Source organism: Dryobates pubescens, chromosome 7, assembly GCF_014839835.1.
Source record: "Dryobates pubescens isolate bDryPub1 chromosome 7, bDryPub1.pri, whole genome shotgun sequence".
In the NCBI taxonomy this organism is placed as follows: domain Eukaryota; kingdom Metazoa; phylum Chordata; class Aves; order Piciformes; family Picidae; genus Dryobates; species Dryobates pubescens.
Window position 1 is genome coordinate 15,449,276 of NC_071618.1, and position 18,368 is coordinate 15,467,643.

Sequence of the window (18,368 nt, forward strand, 5' to 3'; positions counted from 1 at the left end):
CCAACACGTGCATGCAGCTGCAATGTTAAAGCCTAGGATTCATATTGGTTGTATCATTTAGATTTGTGTTGATAGCTCTGAAGAATTTGAACTGTGTACACCAGATTGCTGTAAAAGATTGTGTGCTGTTAGATCTTTCTAAACGTCCTCTTGGAATGTATTTGGCACTTCAGTTGAAATAAAACAGATGATTATGTTGTTTGGAAAGGCTAAGGAATGTGTTGTTGGGAAAACCAATGCTGGATTTCAGTCGGGTTTTGTGCATTTGATTAATCTTTTTCTCTGAAACTCAGTTTAACTTACTGAGAGGGATACAGGAGCATTCTAGAAGGAAAAAAAAATGGTTAAGGGGAGTCATAACTGTTTTCTGGACCTGCTGTGCTCTCACACATTTATTTTAGGTGTTGCCTCATGCAGGGAAAACAGGCTTTAAGGTGAGTCTGTCTTCTTTGTGCCCCCCAGGTTAATGACGCAGTTGTGCGTCAGATGCATGGCATTTAGGCTTGAGGGGGTGGAATTGCAGTAGCTACTGTGCACCCCTTGGTTCAGATTTGGGCTAGTTAAGGATTTAAATACATAATTAAAATTTGGAGTTACTTGTTAATTGCTTTGTCACTGGCCTAGATAACTGGGATGAGAGGGGTGTGGTACACTGAAATAATTGGACAGATTTTGACAAGCTTGTACTGCCTGCTGTCATACCCACACTGCAATTGCAGTTATGAAAAGCCTTTAGACATTTACAGGGCTTTGTTGTCTTTCTGCTCTTCAGGTCCTTTCTTGCAGAACTCAAACATGAGAGAAAAATGTGTGTATATATGTGCATATATGCATATGTGTATATTTATATGTGGGTGTACACACTCATTAGCTTTCAGGAGAGAATACAGAATAATCTGAACTGTCTTCAGATGCTTAAAATAACTTATACTATGTATTACCCTTCATGATCTCCCCTGCTGAGGGAAGGGTCCCTGGAAATGGGGAGGGATGGATACAGGTCCCTGTCAGGGGTGGCAAGGGAAATCCATCCCAGCCCTCTCCTCCTCTTCCACTGCCCTTGCATAGTAAGTATGAGGCCCTGCAGGCCGAGGGCAGTGAGGATGAGAGGGCTGAGGAGCAGCCATCCAGAGAGGAGCCTAAGGCCAAGCAGTCCCCACCAGCTATAACGACCAGCTCCACAAAGGAAAGGAGAAGGGTTATAGTTGTTGGGGACTCTCTCCTGGGGGGTATTGAGGGACCCATATGTTGTCCCGACCTATCCCTCAGGGAGGTCTGTTCCCTACCCGTGGCACAGGTTAGGGACATTGCAAGGAGACTCCCAAAGTTAATCCATCCCTCTGACTATTACCCTCTGCTGGTAATACAAGCTGGGAGTGATGAAATTGACAAGAAGGGCACCAGGGCAATTAAAAAGGAGTTCAAGGCCCTTGGACAATTGATTGATGGGGCCAGAGCTCAAGTGGTGTTCTGCTCAGTTCCCTTAGTGGCAGGGGTGTACACTGAGAGGAACAGGAGAACCCACACCATCAACAATTGGCTCAGGGGATGGTGCCAGCAGCGGAATTTTGGTTTCTTCGATCATGGGGCAACTTTTACTGCACCCGACCTGCTGGGTCCTGATGGGGTGCAATTATCTAGAAAGGGTAAGGGAGTCCTAGCACTAGAGTTAGGAGGGCTTTAAACTAGGTCTGAAGCGGCTGGGTGAGGAAATCAGTCCCTCTGTAGAGGAAAGAGTGGGGTACAAATTAGGGTCAATTGAGAAGTCGAGAGCCCAGCTGCAGTGCATGTACACCAATGCATGCAGCATGGGCAATAAGCAGGAGGAGGTCCTGGTCCACCAGGGTGACTATGATATAGTCGCCATCTCAGAAACTTGGTGGGATAACACGCACGATTGGAGTGCTACACTGTGGGGTTACAGGCTCTTTAGGAGAGACAGGAGAGGGAGAAGAGAAGGAGGGGTGGCTCTGTATATTAGGGAGTCACTCTCTGCCACCGAACTTGAGGTGGAAGATGAGGGAATTGAGAGCCTGTGGGTTAAAATCAGAGGGCAGCCTAACAAATCTGACATCCTGGTTGGAGTCTGTTATAGACCACCCAACCAGGGTGAGGAGGCTGATGAATTATTCTACAAACAACTGGAGGCTGCCTCAAGATCATCATATCTTGTCCTTGTGGGCGATTTTAACCTGCCAGACATCTGCTGGGAACTTAATTTAGCAGAGAGGAGGCAGTCCAGAAGGTTCCTAGAGCGAATGGAGGACAGCTTCCTGATGCAGCTGTTAAGTGAGCCTACCAGGGGACAGGCTCTGTTGACCTGCTGTTCTCCGATAGGGAAGGGCTGGTGGGAGATGTGATGGTGGGAGGCTGCCTAGGGTGCAGTGACCACGAGATAGTGAAGTTTTCAATATGCAGGGAGACAGGGAGGAGAACCAACAGAGCCTTCACCTTGGACTTCCGGAGGGCAAACTTCAGCCTGTTTAAGAAACTTATTTGCACAGTTCCCTGGGTATCAACCCTCAAGAACCAAGGGGTCCAGGATGGCTGGACCTACTTCAAACAGGAGCTGTTGAAGGCACAGGAACTGGCGGTCCCCATGTGCCGAAAGATGAGCCGGTGGGGAAGGTGACTGGCCTGGATGAGCAAGCAGCTCCTGGAGGAGTTAAGGGGAAAAAAGAGGCTGCATCACCTTTGGAAGGAGGGGAAGGCTTCTCGAGGTATGTTCAAGGAAGTTGTTAAATTACGTAGGAAAAAAATTAGAGAGGCAAAGGCCCAGTTGGAACTGAAGCTGGCCACCTCTGTGAAAGACAATAAAAAGCATTTTTACAAATATATTAACACTAAAAAGAGGGGCAAGAAGAGCCTGCACTCCCTATTGGACCTGGAGGGCAACACTGTGACTGAAGATGAGGAAAAGGCTGAGGTCCTGAACACCTTCTTTGCCTCAATTTTTAACATCAAGGCAGGAGTTCAGGATGAGTGGCCTTCTGAGCTGGGTAATAGGGTCAGGGAGCAATGTAATGCCCCAGAAATCCATGAGGAATTAGTCCGGGACCTGCTGAGCCACTTGGACACCCACAAGTCCGTGGGACCGGATGGGATCCACCCTAGGGTGCTGAGAGAGCTGGCAGATGAGCTGGCCAAGCCGCTCTCCATCATTTTCCTCCAGTCCTGGCTCACTGGAGAGGTCCCAGATGACTGGAAACTGGCCAATGTGGTCCCCATCCACAAGAAGGGTTGGATGGAGGAACCTGGAAACTACAGGCCAGTCAGCCTGACCTCAGTGCCAGGGAAGATGATGGAGCAGATTATCCTGGTGGCAATAACTGTGCACCTGAAGGATGGCCAAGGGCTCAGGTCCAGCCAACATGGATTTAGGAAGGGCAGGTCCTGCCTCTTCAACCTGATCTCCTTCTATGATCAGGTGACCTGCCTGGTGGATGTGGGGAGGCCTGTGGATGTAGTCTACCTGGACTTCAGCAAGGCCTTTGACACTGTCCCCCACAGCAAACTGCTGTCTAAGCTGTCAGCTGGTGGCTTGGACAGCAACACTCTGTGCTGGGTTAGGAACTGGCTGGAGGGCCAAGCCCAGAGAGTGGTGGTGAATGGTGCCACATCCATCTGGCAGCCAGTCACCAGTGGTGTCCCCCAGGGATCGGTGCTGGGCCCCATCCTATTCAATATCTTCATTGATGATCTGGATGAGTCATCTGGATTGGTCATCAGTAAATTTGCTGATGACACCAAGTTGGGGGCAGATGTTGATCAGTTACAGAGTAGAAGGGCTCTCCAGAGGGACCTTGACCGATTGGACAGATGGGCAGAGTCCAACATGATGTCATTTAACAAGTCCAAGTGCTGGGGGCTGTACTTTGACCAGAACAACCCCATGCAGTGCTACAGGCTGGGGTCAGAGGGGCTGGAGAGCTGCCAAACAGAGAGGGAGCTGGGGGTACTGATTGACAGCTGACTGAACATGAGGCAGCAGTGTGCCCAGGTGGTCAAGAAGGCCAATGGCATCCTGGCCTGCATCAAGAACAGTGTGGCGAGCAGGGAAGTCATTGTGCCCCTGTAACTCAGCACTGGTTAGGCCACACCTTAAGTGCTGTGTCTAGTTCTGGGCCCCTCAATTTAAGAAGGACATTGAGATTCTTGAACATATCCAGAGAAGGGCAGCGAGGCTGGTGAGAGGCCTCAAACACAAGCCCTATGAGGAGAGGCTGAGGGAGATGGGGTTGTTTAGCCTGGAGAAGAGGAGGCTCAGGGGAGACCTTATTGCTGTCTACAACTACCTGAATGGAGGTTGTAGCCAGGAGGGTGTTAGTCTCTTCTAGGCAACCAGCACCAGAACAAGAGGACACAGTCTCAAGCTGTGCCAGGGGAAGTTTAGGCTCGAGGTGAGGAGAAAGTTCTTCAGAGAGAGTTGTTAGCCATTGGAATGGGCTGCCTGGGGGGGTGGTGAAGTCACCATCCCTGGGGGTGTTTAAGAAGGGATTGAACGTGGCACTTGGTGCCTTGGTTTAGTAGTCATGAGGTCTTGGGTGATAGGTTGGACTTGATGATCCTTGAAGTCTTTTCTAACCTTATTGATGCTATGACAATGTGCCCTTGTGGCCAAGGGAGCAAATGGTATCCTGGTGTGCATCAAGAAAAGTGTGTCCAGCAGTTCTAGGGAAGTTCTTCTCCTCCTGTACTGTGCCATGGTGAGACCACTCCCAGAATACTGTGTCTAGTTTTGGGTTCCCCAGTTCAAGAGAGACAGAGAACTGCTGGAGAGAATCCAACAGAGCACCACGAGGATGATCAGGGGACTTGAGCATCTCCCCTGTGAAGAGAGACAGAGATCCCTGGGGCTGTTTAGTCTTGAGAAGAGAAGACTGAGAGGGGATCTCATCAATGTGTAAGTATCTGAGGGAAGGGTATCAGGTGGAGAAGGCCAGCCTCTTGTCGGTGGTGCACAGTAATAAGACAAGAAACAACGGGTTCAAGCTTGAATGTAGGTTTCACCTCAATGTAAGGAGTAACTTCTTTACATTGAGGGTGCCAGAGCCCTGGAACAAGCTGCCTGTATAGGTTGTTCAGTCTCCTTCTCTGGAGACTTTCAAAACCCACCTGGATGAATTCCTGTGCAGACTACCCTAAGTGATCCTTCTTTGGCAGGCGGGTTGGACCTGATGATCTCTTGAGGTCCCTTCCAACCTCTAATATACTGTGATATTTTCATTAGATGTCCACCTAGGGCATATTTCTTTTCTGCAAACATAGGGAAAATACTCTAATTTGTTTAATTTTATAGTAAGTTGAATGATCTTTTTCTAAAGTATTAGCTTGTATGCTTGATCTATATTACTTAGTCTGTTTTGATTTTTCTTATTTACTTTTAAAAATCCATTCTCAGCATGATATTACATGTCATTTCTGCTGCATTGCAGTAACTTAAAGCTAAGAGGACTTTGTTACATGGCCTTTATTATTATATTCAAGTTCCTTTTTTTTTTTTTTTCCAAATCATTGCATAGCCAATGAGTGAATTCTTACTGTATGGTTTAGGGCCTGAATAGCATTTAGAGATGTTATACAAAGACAGAAAATGATCGAGGTAGAGTGATGTGGTGACAAAACTAACAACATTGTAGAAGTTCAGCTTTGATAATCAGCCCCTTGAAGTATTCAGTGAAGGAAGAAGCTAGGTCAGTGTGCTAGCAACACTGGTGGAAGACAGAAAATTCTAAAGTGAGGAGACTGTAGGACAGAAACGTTTTCCTTTATGTTTGTCTGAAAACTGTAGAAAGCAATTTGCTTTCTTTCCATGTTCAAAATGTTTTCTGCTCAGTTTGCTTCTAATGGTATCTTCAGCTTTGCCATTTCTCTCATTAAGCTTTAGAATCTTGTAGGTAGGTAAACCTACCTGAGGTATTTTAGTAGCTGGAGTGTGTGCAAGATGTGGCCAAATAATTATAAGTAGTCTTCTAATTTATTGAGTCTGATGTGAAAAATGTCCTTCATTTGAGTAACTGTTTCTTCATTTGTGCTTACACAATTCTGAGATGAAGTGCAGGTCATTTTGAAATGGTGTATGTCCAGCTTTTAGTAGGATAATTTAGGTATTTGCTGGAAACAGAACCACTAACCTTTTATTTTAATAACTGCAGTTTCTTAGTGTCACCTGTTGACTTGACAGCAGCGTCAGCATTAGGTGTTGCTGAGGTTCTGTGTGACTGTGCTTCCTGTGCTGCTTATGAGTCATTTGGTTTATTAATAAAATGTGACATCTTTGAGATACACCAAAGTCTGGGCATGGGAGAAGATTAATGACAACAGTGAGCTGTGTCATTCTGCAAATAACTCCACAGCAGACATTCAAGGTGCAACTATATTTGTTTCAGAATAATATTATAGTCTATGTGTGTGATTATTTTTTTTCCCCCAAAAGACTTTTCTTGATTTAACACATGGAGTGTTTAAAATAAACCTTAAAACATTCATTTATTAGAAGGCCTTATATATTAAAGCCTATTCTTGCTGTCTAAATTGACAAATTAATAAAACTTTGCTTATAAGTAATAGAGTTTTGTAGAAATAAGGTAGAAATACATAAAGGAAAGAGTTCTCAGGCAGTAATTCTGTTGAGTAAGTGGAAGGTTTTGTTACTGGTTTTTTTTAATGTGCTTAAACAGCTTATGCAGCAATTCTCTAATGGTGTGCAGATAATTTGTATGGATTAGTCTGTTATTTCAGTCTCGTTACTTCAACTTGTAACTGTATCACAAGAGGCTTTTATTCATCAACAACTGGAGCATTAGACCTCATTAGGTCTCTTCATAAGGAAGAAACAGACATGTATGTCTACAGCATCTAATTGTTGCACAGTTTCTCATGGGTCACTTGAATGAGAGCTCTTTTATCTCCTTTCATCTTACTGCTTGGGTTGTATAAAAACCTGGTGTCTTACGTGCTGGCTTGTAGTTTTGGATTACTCTTCTGATGGTTTCTTGAGGCTTTGTTGTTTTGTTTCTCTGGGGTTTTTTTGACCTTTCATTAGACTCCATTTGGAAGAATGCTTTGAATGCCCATTTCTGGTCTCCCTCTGCCCTTTCAGAAGGGGAAATTGCACTGTATATTCACTAAATGTATAGTTCCTGCAGCAAATACAGTTCTTTGAAAGTGCATACCAGAGGAATATAAGACATGGGTTGGCAGGCACTCAGTGCACTGACATGTAAGAGATAAGATTAAGCATTGTATCTTCAAGAAAAAAGTCTTTAAAACTGAGGATAAAAACTAAGGGTATTTGGTCAATTCAACATGCGCAAGCCATTGTTCATCCGTGATGATATAGGTTGGACTAGCATGGAAAGGTATCTGACACCAAAAGTAGGGCATTAGGTTGCATTCAGGTAGAAAACGTGTTCCCTTTGAACGTAGCAGCAGAGTCTCGAGGGAACTGGATATTCTGCTTTGAAAGCAAGCAAAATGTCTGAAGTTAAAAAACACCCCAAGCAACTGAAAAAAGACCCCCTGCAAAAACCCACCACCACCAAAAAGAACCTGTAAAGCCTTATATAATCTAGAGAAAATGGGTAAAATCTTGTAGAGATGGAGAAGCTGCATAGGTGGTGCTTTCAAGGCTAGGGTCTAGACTCAATGAGCACACAGGATGACTGCTCTTTCTTCTTGATTAATACTGCCTTCTACATGCTTTAGTAACAGCCTGAAATGCTCATTTGAATCATCTACAGATACAGGCATCCTATTTTGTCACAAAAATAAAAGCAACTAAAATAAATCTGGAAGGCAACTACTATCTCTTGCAATATTCTTGTTTCTTAGAACTTTACAGTGGGAAGGCCAAGACAGGTTTGTACTTCACTTTAGAGGCAAACCAAAATGCTCTTTCACTTTAGCCCAGGCTGAGAGATGAATCAGGAATCAACTCAAGGAGCAAAATGGCTCCTGGAAAAAAAATATGGTAAGACTGCTGTTATACAGTGGGAAGACCCCCATTTCTTGCTTTGCCTGGGATAGAACTGCCTATTTATGTGAGTGTTGTGGTTTGAGCCTTAACTGGAATTTAAGAGCTCAGATGGTGGCAAGACTGAGAACTCCCCCGCTCCCCCTTCCTTTTTGCTGATGGCGGGGGGGGGAGAAAGAATAGGGGGGGGGGAAAGGGGATAAGGAAAAGGGGAGGAGGTATATCTTCTGAGAGATAATTTGGAGTCAGTTTGGTAGTAGAGAAGTAAATTTTTTTTCTTAAATGATATATATATATAAAACAATAACAGGAAAGGTTCACAAGGGTAAGGAACAAGGATGAATAGGAAAATATACAAAACCAAGTTCGGATGGCCTTATATTTCCCCTGATGTATATGGATTGCAGTCCTTTGGAGAAACATGGATGTGGCAGGGAGAAGACCAGGCCTGACCTCATGGCAGAACCAGGAAGCCAGGAGTGGCTCTTGGTCCTTTTGCACAGGCAAGGCAGGAGCAAAAGAGAGAAAATGGTTGCCACGCCCTCCCCTTTATAGTCTCGCTGGACAGGAAGGGGGAGTGGAACAGACTTAGACCCAGGGGGACCCCTCCAGGAAACTGGGGGAAAGGAACCAAGTCCACCTGGGCTTTCACAACCCTCCCCCTCCCAGGATGGGTGCAACCCAGCACAGTTAGACATTCTGACCTGGAATTCTGACTCACTTTTCATCTTTTGTTTGGTGTCTGTGCTGTTTTATTAGTTTCTGATAATTGTCAGATACTATCCAGGTAGGAAAAAGAACATCTTTAGTCAATTGTTCTTACAGTCAATCTGCTTATCTATAAGGAGGTATGTAAGAGCAGCAGTTTAAATCTTTTAGCAGAAGTGTGGTTTTAATCTTGAAATCTTCTAAACTGGCTGAATTTTACTGATTTTTAATTTTTTTTCCTCTTCCCTTTTCTTTTCTCTTTTTTTTCCTTCTTCTCTGCAACCATAAGGGAGTCATATTTCCCTGGAAGCAGAAAGATATCTGCTAGAATGATACGAATCAGTCACTAGTGAGTCATGCAAGAGCACCTTATGTTGATACTTCATAGATAACTGTGCAAAAGTGTGATATGGGCAGGACTGAAGTTCATCCATATTTTGCTTAGCTCTGCAGTGATTCTCAGCTTAGTTTAATTTGTATTTGCCATATAGTATGAGTCACTGAAATAAGATGCAGTATTTTCCATAACAGATAGTAATGTCTAGCTGAAGGGTATTAATGAGAAATGCCATGCTGGTGTTCAAAACTTTACCAACATTTTTATTCCATGAAATAGTTCTTTTAAAAAATGTTATGGACCCAATAGAGACACTGACTGGGAGTATCATTTAACTTAATGCTGCCACTAAAACAGGCAGGTGATTTTTTTTCAGTCCACCTTCTTGAGTAGTAATCCAGGTCTTTGCTTGGGCATTATCTTTTTGTCATGGATGCAACCTACTTGTAATACTTTTCTGTGTGGTATCTCAGCATCTTTATTCTGTATGGGCTACTTGCTCCCTGGATGTGATGTCTTGAGAGTAATTTTAACTGTAATGCAAAATATGAAATTTATATGATGACTTTGATACAAAGAGATGCCTCTCCAAAGTGGGACTGTTATTCTACCTGTTCCAGAATGAGCTTAACTCTTGCTTTAACATGGAAAGTCAGTGAAATGGGAGTATTTTAGTTATAATATGAATGTGAAAAGTTACATGGTATGTAGCATACTTGTCTGTCTTATGCTTTGTCTCATTCTTCCCCCTTTTTTCTTTTCTCCTCTCTCTACTAGAGAATGTACTCTCTATTGGTTGGACTGCAAGTATTTGCCATAGGAGGAATGACTCTTCTTGACTTTCTTCTGTCTTTTTCTATTTCATCAAAGCATAGTGTGTATGGCGGGAAATTGCCAGATAAAATTGCATGCTGTATTCCATCTGCTATCAGTTGGCTGAGCCTTTCTCTTGAACTTGTGAATGTATTCTTCCAGGACATTTACAAAACTTGGCAGCATTAAGATAGGTATAGCACTGAATCATCCACTGACATGTGAAATGTTATGCCTTTAATACAGCTGCAAGGCAGACTGCCAAGTGTGGAAGACAGAGCCAGAATATCTCTTACTAATACAGATGAAAGCAAGAAGTATTGGCTTTTAATGGTGCTTATTGTTCTGCTAAAGTGGATCCATATTTTCATATGAGCTACAGCTTTAAAAACTAAACCCGAACCTGAACACTCCCCCCACCCTTAAAAAAAGAAAAACATCAAAACACCTCCATAGTTTTGGAAAATTATTTATTAAGAGATGCTGTGAGTTACCAGGGAATTTAAAGAGCCACAAAGAACTAGAGAACAGTTGTAGGGTTTTAGTAAATGATGTTGCCAAATCCTTCTGTTTTCACATATACAGGACATGTAAAAGTCTGTTTATTCTCTCATTCTGTGTTTATTCTCTCCTTCCTCTAGCTGTTACAGGTTAAGCAACATTTCTTCTCCTACAACAGCTAATGATGTAACTGGTAGATTTAGTCAATGCTGATCTTGGCCATTCAACAGCGATATTGATGAGGATTGTAAGTGGGACTTGGAGTGAGCAAGTGCCATTAAACCAAACAGCCCAGGTTTTGGCTTGTTTCTACAGTGAGGCTGCATAGTTATTTCTTCCGTCACAGTTCAGAGGAAATTCTCATATGCTGCCTGTTGCCCTGCAGGATGACAGGATGTTAGGGGTCAGAAGGGACCTCTGAAGATCTTTGAGTCCAACCCCACTACCACAGCAGATTGGTTTTGAAAGTCTCCAGAGGAGGCTCTGCAACCTCTCCAGGGAGCCTGTTCCAGTGCTCTGTGACCCTTACAGTAAAGAAGTTCTGCCCCTTGTTCTATCACAGGGAACAAGTGAGAAGAGGCTGTCCCTTCTGTCTTGGCACCCAGCCCTCATATATTTATGTACATTTACTAGATCCCCTCTCAGTCTTTTCTTCTCCAGACTAAAAAGCCCCAGATCTCTCAGCCTTTCCTCATAAGGCAGTGCTCCAATCCCGTAATCATCCTTGTAGCTCTCTGTTGGAACTCTCTCAAGTGATCCCTGGCCCTCTTGAACTGGGCAGCCCAGAACTGGATGCAGTATTCCATGTGGGGCCTCACTAGGGCAGAGTAGAGGGGGAGGAGAACCTCCCTTGATCTGCTGGACCCACTCTTCTTAATGCCCCTCAGGATACCATTGGCCTTCTTGGGCACAAGGGCAGAATGCTGACCCATGGATAACTTGTTGCAAATGGATGTGGCACTTGGTGCCATGGTCTAGTCATGAGGTCTGTGGTGACAGGTTGGACTCGATGATCTTTGAGGTCTCTTCCAACCTTAGTGATGCTGTGATACTGTGATTATGTGGTATTGAGAGCATTAGAAAAGCAAGCGTTTGGGGTGAAAAGGAAACAAGGTGATGTATGTGGGGAGCTTGTCTTTTGGGCAGCAGATTTGCTGAATGAATCACTTGGGTATGAAGGGAATACTGAAAATGTGTGGTGGTTGTGTGTTGTTTTTTTTAACATAGATAATTCCTTAAGGGTGTATGATACAAGAAGTGAGCCTATTATTTGGCTATTGGAAGTAATATTAGAAGTATCTCTTATTAAAAGTAGCGTGGGAAGTCCTTCAAGCCAGTGGTTTGAAAAGAGATGAAATGCATGGTTTCCATAATAGTCTGAGTTATTTTGCAGGTAGGTCTCTATTTAGCTAGTAATTTTGTGCAATTTTGGGAGCCATGCTAAAAATTCAGACCAGCAGTGACATTCCTCTTGTGCATGCATTGTTTTCCTGGATTCTCTGTTGGTCCTTATTCAGGTAACTGCCTTATGCAACAAATTTAGTAATAGCTTTTTTAAAATGATTTTTAAAAATTCCAGTTAAATGGCTGAAAAGCACATGCCATGTAACAAGATGATATGCTTCAGCATGTCTTAGCATCCTGATTTTCATTTTTTTGCTTTTTCAACTGTAACATGTTACTGATAAAATTTTGAAATCTCTCTCTTTCTTAAAGTAGCTTACCTCTTTTGACTGTCCTGTGCCTGGATAAGCACTATCTCATCAGTTTGTTGAATTTTTTTTCTTTTTCTTAACCTGACTTTTTAAAATTGTGAATTAAATTATTGAGGAGGTAATCACTCAGACCTCATCAGGAAAATACGTGTTGGAAATGCACACTGGTGTAGCAGTTAAGGTCTGTTTCGTGCAGGATATAGCTCTGGAGGTACTGCTTCATGCTTTTGTTGTTAAAAATAAAAGAAACTCTTCTAATTGTGTATGTGTGTTAGTGAAATGCAAGCTAGAAATCACATTTGCCATTCAGTAAGAAACAAGTAGCTTCTGTGCGGCACTTGGTGCCATGGTTTAGTCACGAGGTTTGTGGTGACAGGTTGGACTTGGTGATCTTTGAGGTCTCTTCCAACCTCGGTGATTCTGTGGGATTCTGTGTCTTTAAACTGATGTTATAAAAATACTGGCTTTCTTTTTGTCCCTCATCGTGTTTTGAGAAGAATAGGGAGAATCGTGGGGCAGAAACTCACATCTATACTGAATTAATGTAATCCAGATGCATACAAGAGAAGTACCTGATCAGGATAAAGTAGTGTTGCAGTTTAAAAGTAGAGTCCTTTGTTAAATTAACCATACATACAATATTTAAAAATCTTTGTTAGTGTGAGTGTTTGTGAGTGCCTTGTGCATAATAAGGTTGTGCATTCTGGCGGCAGTTAACTATAATTGCAGCCCATCTCAATGAAATAAATTCCTGTTTGGCAGCTGCATCCTCAAGTAATGGTGTAATTTAGTCTAAGCTGTTCTGTACTTCCGTTTTCTGAAAACAAAAGAGGCTGTTGCAAAAGAAAAGTAAAGCGTAACTAAATGTTCTTGAACTATTGTCTACCTTGATGTACACAGGAAGATCTGTTTTTGTAAATTTGACTAAACTGCTGGTTCCCTTCTTAACTCTTAAAGAAGCTTTACCCAGTATTGTTTTCCAGAGTTCAGTGTCTATATATTAGAAAGACTGTTTAAAAAGTAAATGCATTGAACTTGGTTTCCCTAGAGAAAAAGACAGAAGCATAGTAAATCATTATTGTCTCGACTAATAGCAGATTTTATACTCTTTGTTTTTCAATCCACTTATAAATGTGCTTGCACTGTGGATGGGATGGGCAATCAAGTGGTCAGATTCAATTTCATGATTGCAGTAAGCTGATACAACAGCATCTTAGGCAGTTGTAAGAGCAGAGAGAAAAGGAAAAGAAAGGGATATTATTATCTTATGTTGGGTTTGAAGGGTAAGAAACCTGTGCCTGAAGTTGTACCTTCTTAAAAATACTAGCAATAAAAGAGGATATGTGTGTTTCTCTATAACTTGATCTGCTTACTGCAGGTTAAGGTGACTTTCTCTTCTATTAGAAAATAGGCAAAAATCCATGTCAAGTTAAATTTAGGATGTTGGTTTTATTGAAATGAGGTAATTAACTATCCAAAGCAGTGTAATGGAGCTGAGAAGTGAATGAAGGTGGTGGCTTAGTTTTCACAGCTGTCTGGTTGCTCTAGTGGACAGGGAATCTAAAATAAGAATGTGCTTCTCTGGTGAGTTGAATTTTCTCTCAGATGTATTTTTGATTGGTAAATACAGCCATTGAGGTTTGTGTACTTGAAGGTTGCAACTCATTAGTGTTAAAAAGAAACAAAGGGAAAACCATAATAGCCTTCTCAAAACCTAGAGAAAAATGCTCACCATAGTTCATGGTGTGGTTGTTTGGTGGTTGTTTTTTTTTTTCAGGAGGAATTTAGCATACAGTTGTATGCTGAAACTACTGCATGAGGGAGCTAAGTTAGTCAAACCTTCAAAATTTCAAAAGATAGCAACTAGGTTCCTTCCAAAATTGCTTTGTGCTAAAGAATTGTACATAAATGATTTTCATAAACACGGTTGCCTCTTATTTTGCCAGTGTGTATATGCTGAGCAGTGTCTGTAAGTAGCAGTATAATGGGAAAATAGATAGTATTACAAGCCAGTAGTTGATGCATGATTTGGGTTTATGTTGTAGTTAAGGACAAGAACAGAACACTGTGTAACCTTGAGTCATGAGGCCAAGAGACACTTCCTAAAACTCTTCACAAGACAAGGGGAGACACCCACTCAGTGCTTTGTACTGTCAGCAAAGTGAAAATATTATGGAAGCCAAAGGCAGCAAGTGACAGGTAGCTGGTGTTCATGGATGGAGAGCTGAGGTTCTCTCAAGTAACTAGTCAAAATATATGACTATTTTGGTGTTGTCTTCTGGGTGTGTTGTTTTTTTTTTTTTTAAGATGAGAGATGGGCATCTGCAGTACTAGAGTTCTGAGAAGGGAGATATGAGCTGAGAGCACTAACAAAGTGGTAAACCAGTAGCTTACTGGAAGGGTTAAGCATTTAACATTTGAAGATGCAAAGAGGATTTAAAAATCATCTTTGAGTTACTACATTTGTAGTCTGTAAGATTATTTAAATTTTTAGGTTTTTTTATAACACTGTGAAGACAGTTTGATGTTAAGGTAAATTTTTAATAAGACTTTAGCATTATGATTAAAAAGAGCATCTTCACCCTACGCTTTAAGAGCAGCAACATATCTGGGGCAGTGTTCCTGGAGAATGCACTTGGTTAGCGACTGGCTGTTGAAAGTACCTTAGGTAAGTTATAGTAATGTTTAAAAACAAACAAAAAAAGGTGGCACTTAGGGCTTTATACTTCTAAAGACACCCAGTTGTCAAAAGGTGGTCAATTTTTACAACAAAAATGTTTTAAAATAAAGAAGCCTTGATTTTGTAAGTGCTGGAAAAGACTTGACTGTTTTACATGGTCATTTTAGAATGCACAATTCTCTTCTGTGTTCAACTCAGCCTTAAGGCAGTGGAGTGAGCCACCTTTTTTTTTTTTTCCAGAGGAATACAACATGCTGGGGGGCTGGCCTTTCTCTGTCATGCACTCCCACCATGACAGATTTAGCAAACTGCAGCTGAGAAGTTAGACTAGTTTGTACTTTCTGCTCCTTGCGCCAGAGAAAAAGCTATTGTTTCCACTGGGTCACTGGCATGTTGATTGCTTTGATGCCAAAAAGCATACAGTTTTGCTGCCTTTTGTATTTTCAAGCAAAGAATGCAGGCAAGAACAATCAGAAATCCTAAGAAAGAGTCTCAGCACCGCAAGGATGCAGGTCCTTGTGAAACAGAAGTGGAGAGTCCTGTGGTAGTGCTGGTAAGAATTGTTTAAACAAGCTATGTCTTTCCTTTTTAATAATTCCAGTTCTCTCTGCCAGTGGAAAAAGTGCTTAATCTGATGCTCATGAGAAGTTATAGTAGTCTGACTTATGAAGGAGTTATGTTTTAGATTTAGGTTTTGATTCTTTGTGTGTAGTTTGTCTTTTAAATATTTTTTTTTTTTCCCTGTTCTAGATTACGAAATCTCTGGTTCTCTCTAAGTGCAAATTTGAAATTTGCGGTTCATACTAGCTGCTTTTTGGTGTCTGGTCTGTCTAGCATAGTTGCACAGCTCTTTGAACCTAGCATGAGAACTAGTTACGCTTTAAAATAATCTAGCACCTCTGTTTAGCTGACCAGCATTTCTTTTAATCAACATTTATTTGAACTCTCCAAAGATTGTTGGTGTAATGGTTAAATTTTACTTAAATGTCCTGAGAACTGAAGTTTTAAAATCGTTTCCAGTGAGGGGAAAAAATATTTCTGCATGTGGAGGAAGTAATCAAATAACCTTCCCCCCCCCCTTATTATTTTTTAAATATTGGTAAGTACTTAGTTCTGTTGGAATTTTAATAGTACAGCGAAAGGAACGTAACCAGTCTGTAATGAACCCACCAACTCTCTCCAGCTAGGATGTTTTCAAGTAACAGGGGAGGATTATTAAACTAGCAATTTATGTATCAGTAGAAGTACTTGATAATTTTTGCTGAAATTTCAATTTTGCATAGTATTATCTCAGGCTTAATTGCTGGATTCAAGTACGATGATTTCTTTATCTGTTTGGCTGGGGTTAAAGTTAGTGCGAGCTGTGATACTCAAATTATGGTACCCCCATCTTACTTGAGCTTCATGCTCGAGTGTTTAAGAATTGAACTGAAACATTTTGGCTATCTATATTTAGTAATACATATCTGTAACTTTATAGGAATTACTACTGTATATAACTGAAACCTTACACCTGTGTTAGTAAGACAAATTTTCTTTTCCTTTGCAGTGATTTTTTAGTATCGTTCTCTTCAGAGCAGTTGTTAGTAAAACACGGGGTTTTTGTATGGGTGTGTTCTGATTTCTGGTCCAGATTTTCATCAGTACAATATGAGCTAATCTTGTGTGTGCTTTCCTGCCTTTGGAATGTTTAACTTTATTTAGAACTGTTTTTATTCCCCCATGAATACTCAGAGAGGATATTAGTGTTTCTGCAAATACTTAGAGTACTGCAGTTGATCAGCAAGCATATGTACTTAGTTTAAAAAGTGTAAAACATGACTGTGATTCTTTAAAACCACTTGTGAAGTACATCCTTACAATTTTCCAGGTATTATTTAATGGATTAATCCCTCCCTTGTTTTAATTTTCAGATTAAGTGGGAGCATTCAAAACAAAGGACAATATTTCAAGGGAAGAACATTTAGTTTCCACATAGGTCACATAAAAAATGTCTTGGCTCTCATTTTAGTTGCTTTTTTGCTCCTAATCGGTAACGTATGTAGACAAGCTTACATATGGCATATAGTTATAGGTGGTATAATATTTCTTTTTGCTTCTACTTTCTAATTTATTGAGGAAAAACTAGATGAGATGGTGCAAAGACATTTTACAACAAGTGTACTGCTGTAGGCATAAAGTAAGAAGTAAGGTGCTATGTTTCATTTAACACCAACATTTGGGCCTGCTTTTATTTCATTGGGTTGTGATACTGTTGTAGATTTTTACTGCCATGGTTAAAGTAGGTATTTTCTCACTTGTATACGGTACAGTAAGGTCATAACTAAGATTGATAATGTTGCTGGTCAGTGTAACAAAATGTCAACAGCAGAACTTGTTTTCCCAATTAGAAATCTTAGAATTGTATCAGTAGTCCTCAGAAGCATTTTGGACAGGAAGCTTCTGGTTTACTCTTTTATTACTTCTCATCAGCTATTGCCTAATACATTCTTTTCACATGTGGATGTCTTCCTTTTCTATGAGCAGTTATCATGTAATTTACCTAACAGTTGAGGTGGGTTGTTTTTTTTTCAGTATTCTTTATCAAGATGAGACAGAATCAGCTCTCAGAACTTAAGGAAGCAAGATGATGTTTGTAATATTCATTTAACTGTTTTAAATGTAGTTCACGGAGAGTCTGTTACGGAGTTTAGGGAACTGCGTATTTATAACTGTAAACATCCCATGTGATATTGAAACCCTGCTATTTGATGGAGTGATGTGCCTGAACTAACTTTCATGGATAAGTGGGTAGGTTCACAAGAGGAGCCACCTGCTGTTTTCAGTGACAGTATGTTAGTATGTGTGCTCTCTTGTTTTCCTGTTATTTGAATTAGATTGTCGTAACCTTTTTGAGGTTAATGAGCAAGAAGAGTCCATGCCTTAAAATCTTACTTGGGATGAACTGCTGTCGTGCTAAGATACCAAATTAGTACAGTGCTATCCCGTTGCATTTTGAAAGTCAGAAGTACTAAGTGCTTATCAAATCAGATGATGTTTCTGGGAAGCTGGAACCTCTCTAGTCCATTTCTCTGCTTGGAAATTCACTAGCAGTATAAAATGTGAGATGCCAGAGCTCCTCTGTCCAGCAGAGAATTGCCCAAGTCTGATTCTAGGGTTAGAAGTCTCTGTACTGGTAAGAGAACTTCACAGGACCCAGCGTGTTTACTTCGTATCCAAAAGAAATCACAGAGTAGGCTAGAAATAAAACAACTAGAATTGCATCTGTATTAACAAGCCAAGGTAAATCCTGGTAGTACAGAAGGTCTTCTGAAAGTTTTTGAATTGTGAAAGTGTTCTTGTGTTTAACTAGACCCTGATCGTCAACAAAATACTGATAAATAAAACCATAATGCTCAGTAATTTAGACGTGAGTTTTGGAAATCCCTGTTCTCTTCTGCTGCAGACCCCTGGAGACTTAGGTGAAGAGAAGAGTTTTCAGGCTTCAAGGTTAAATTTTAAAAATAAGAAAAAGGAAAGAAGAGGAAAATGTAATTATTGTTTATGGAAGAAACACTGTGCAGAAAAGCCTGTGTAACTGTCTATTCTTTGTATTAACTTGTAGCCCCAGTAAACATGTCCATGTTTATGTAAGCATGG

The 18,368-nt window shown here is 41.2% G+C and overlaps 1 protein-coding gene across 5 annotated transcripts in view; it reads left to right on the plus strand.

Moving 5' to 3' along the window:
• The window catches only part of DOCK9 (dedicator of cytokinesis 9), a 134,780-nt gene that overhangs the window by 15,584 nt on the left and 100,828 nt on the right, over positions 1-18,368 (plus strand). The gene's annotated exons all lie outside the window — the stretch shown is intronic.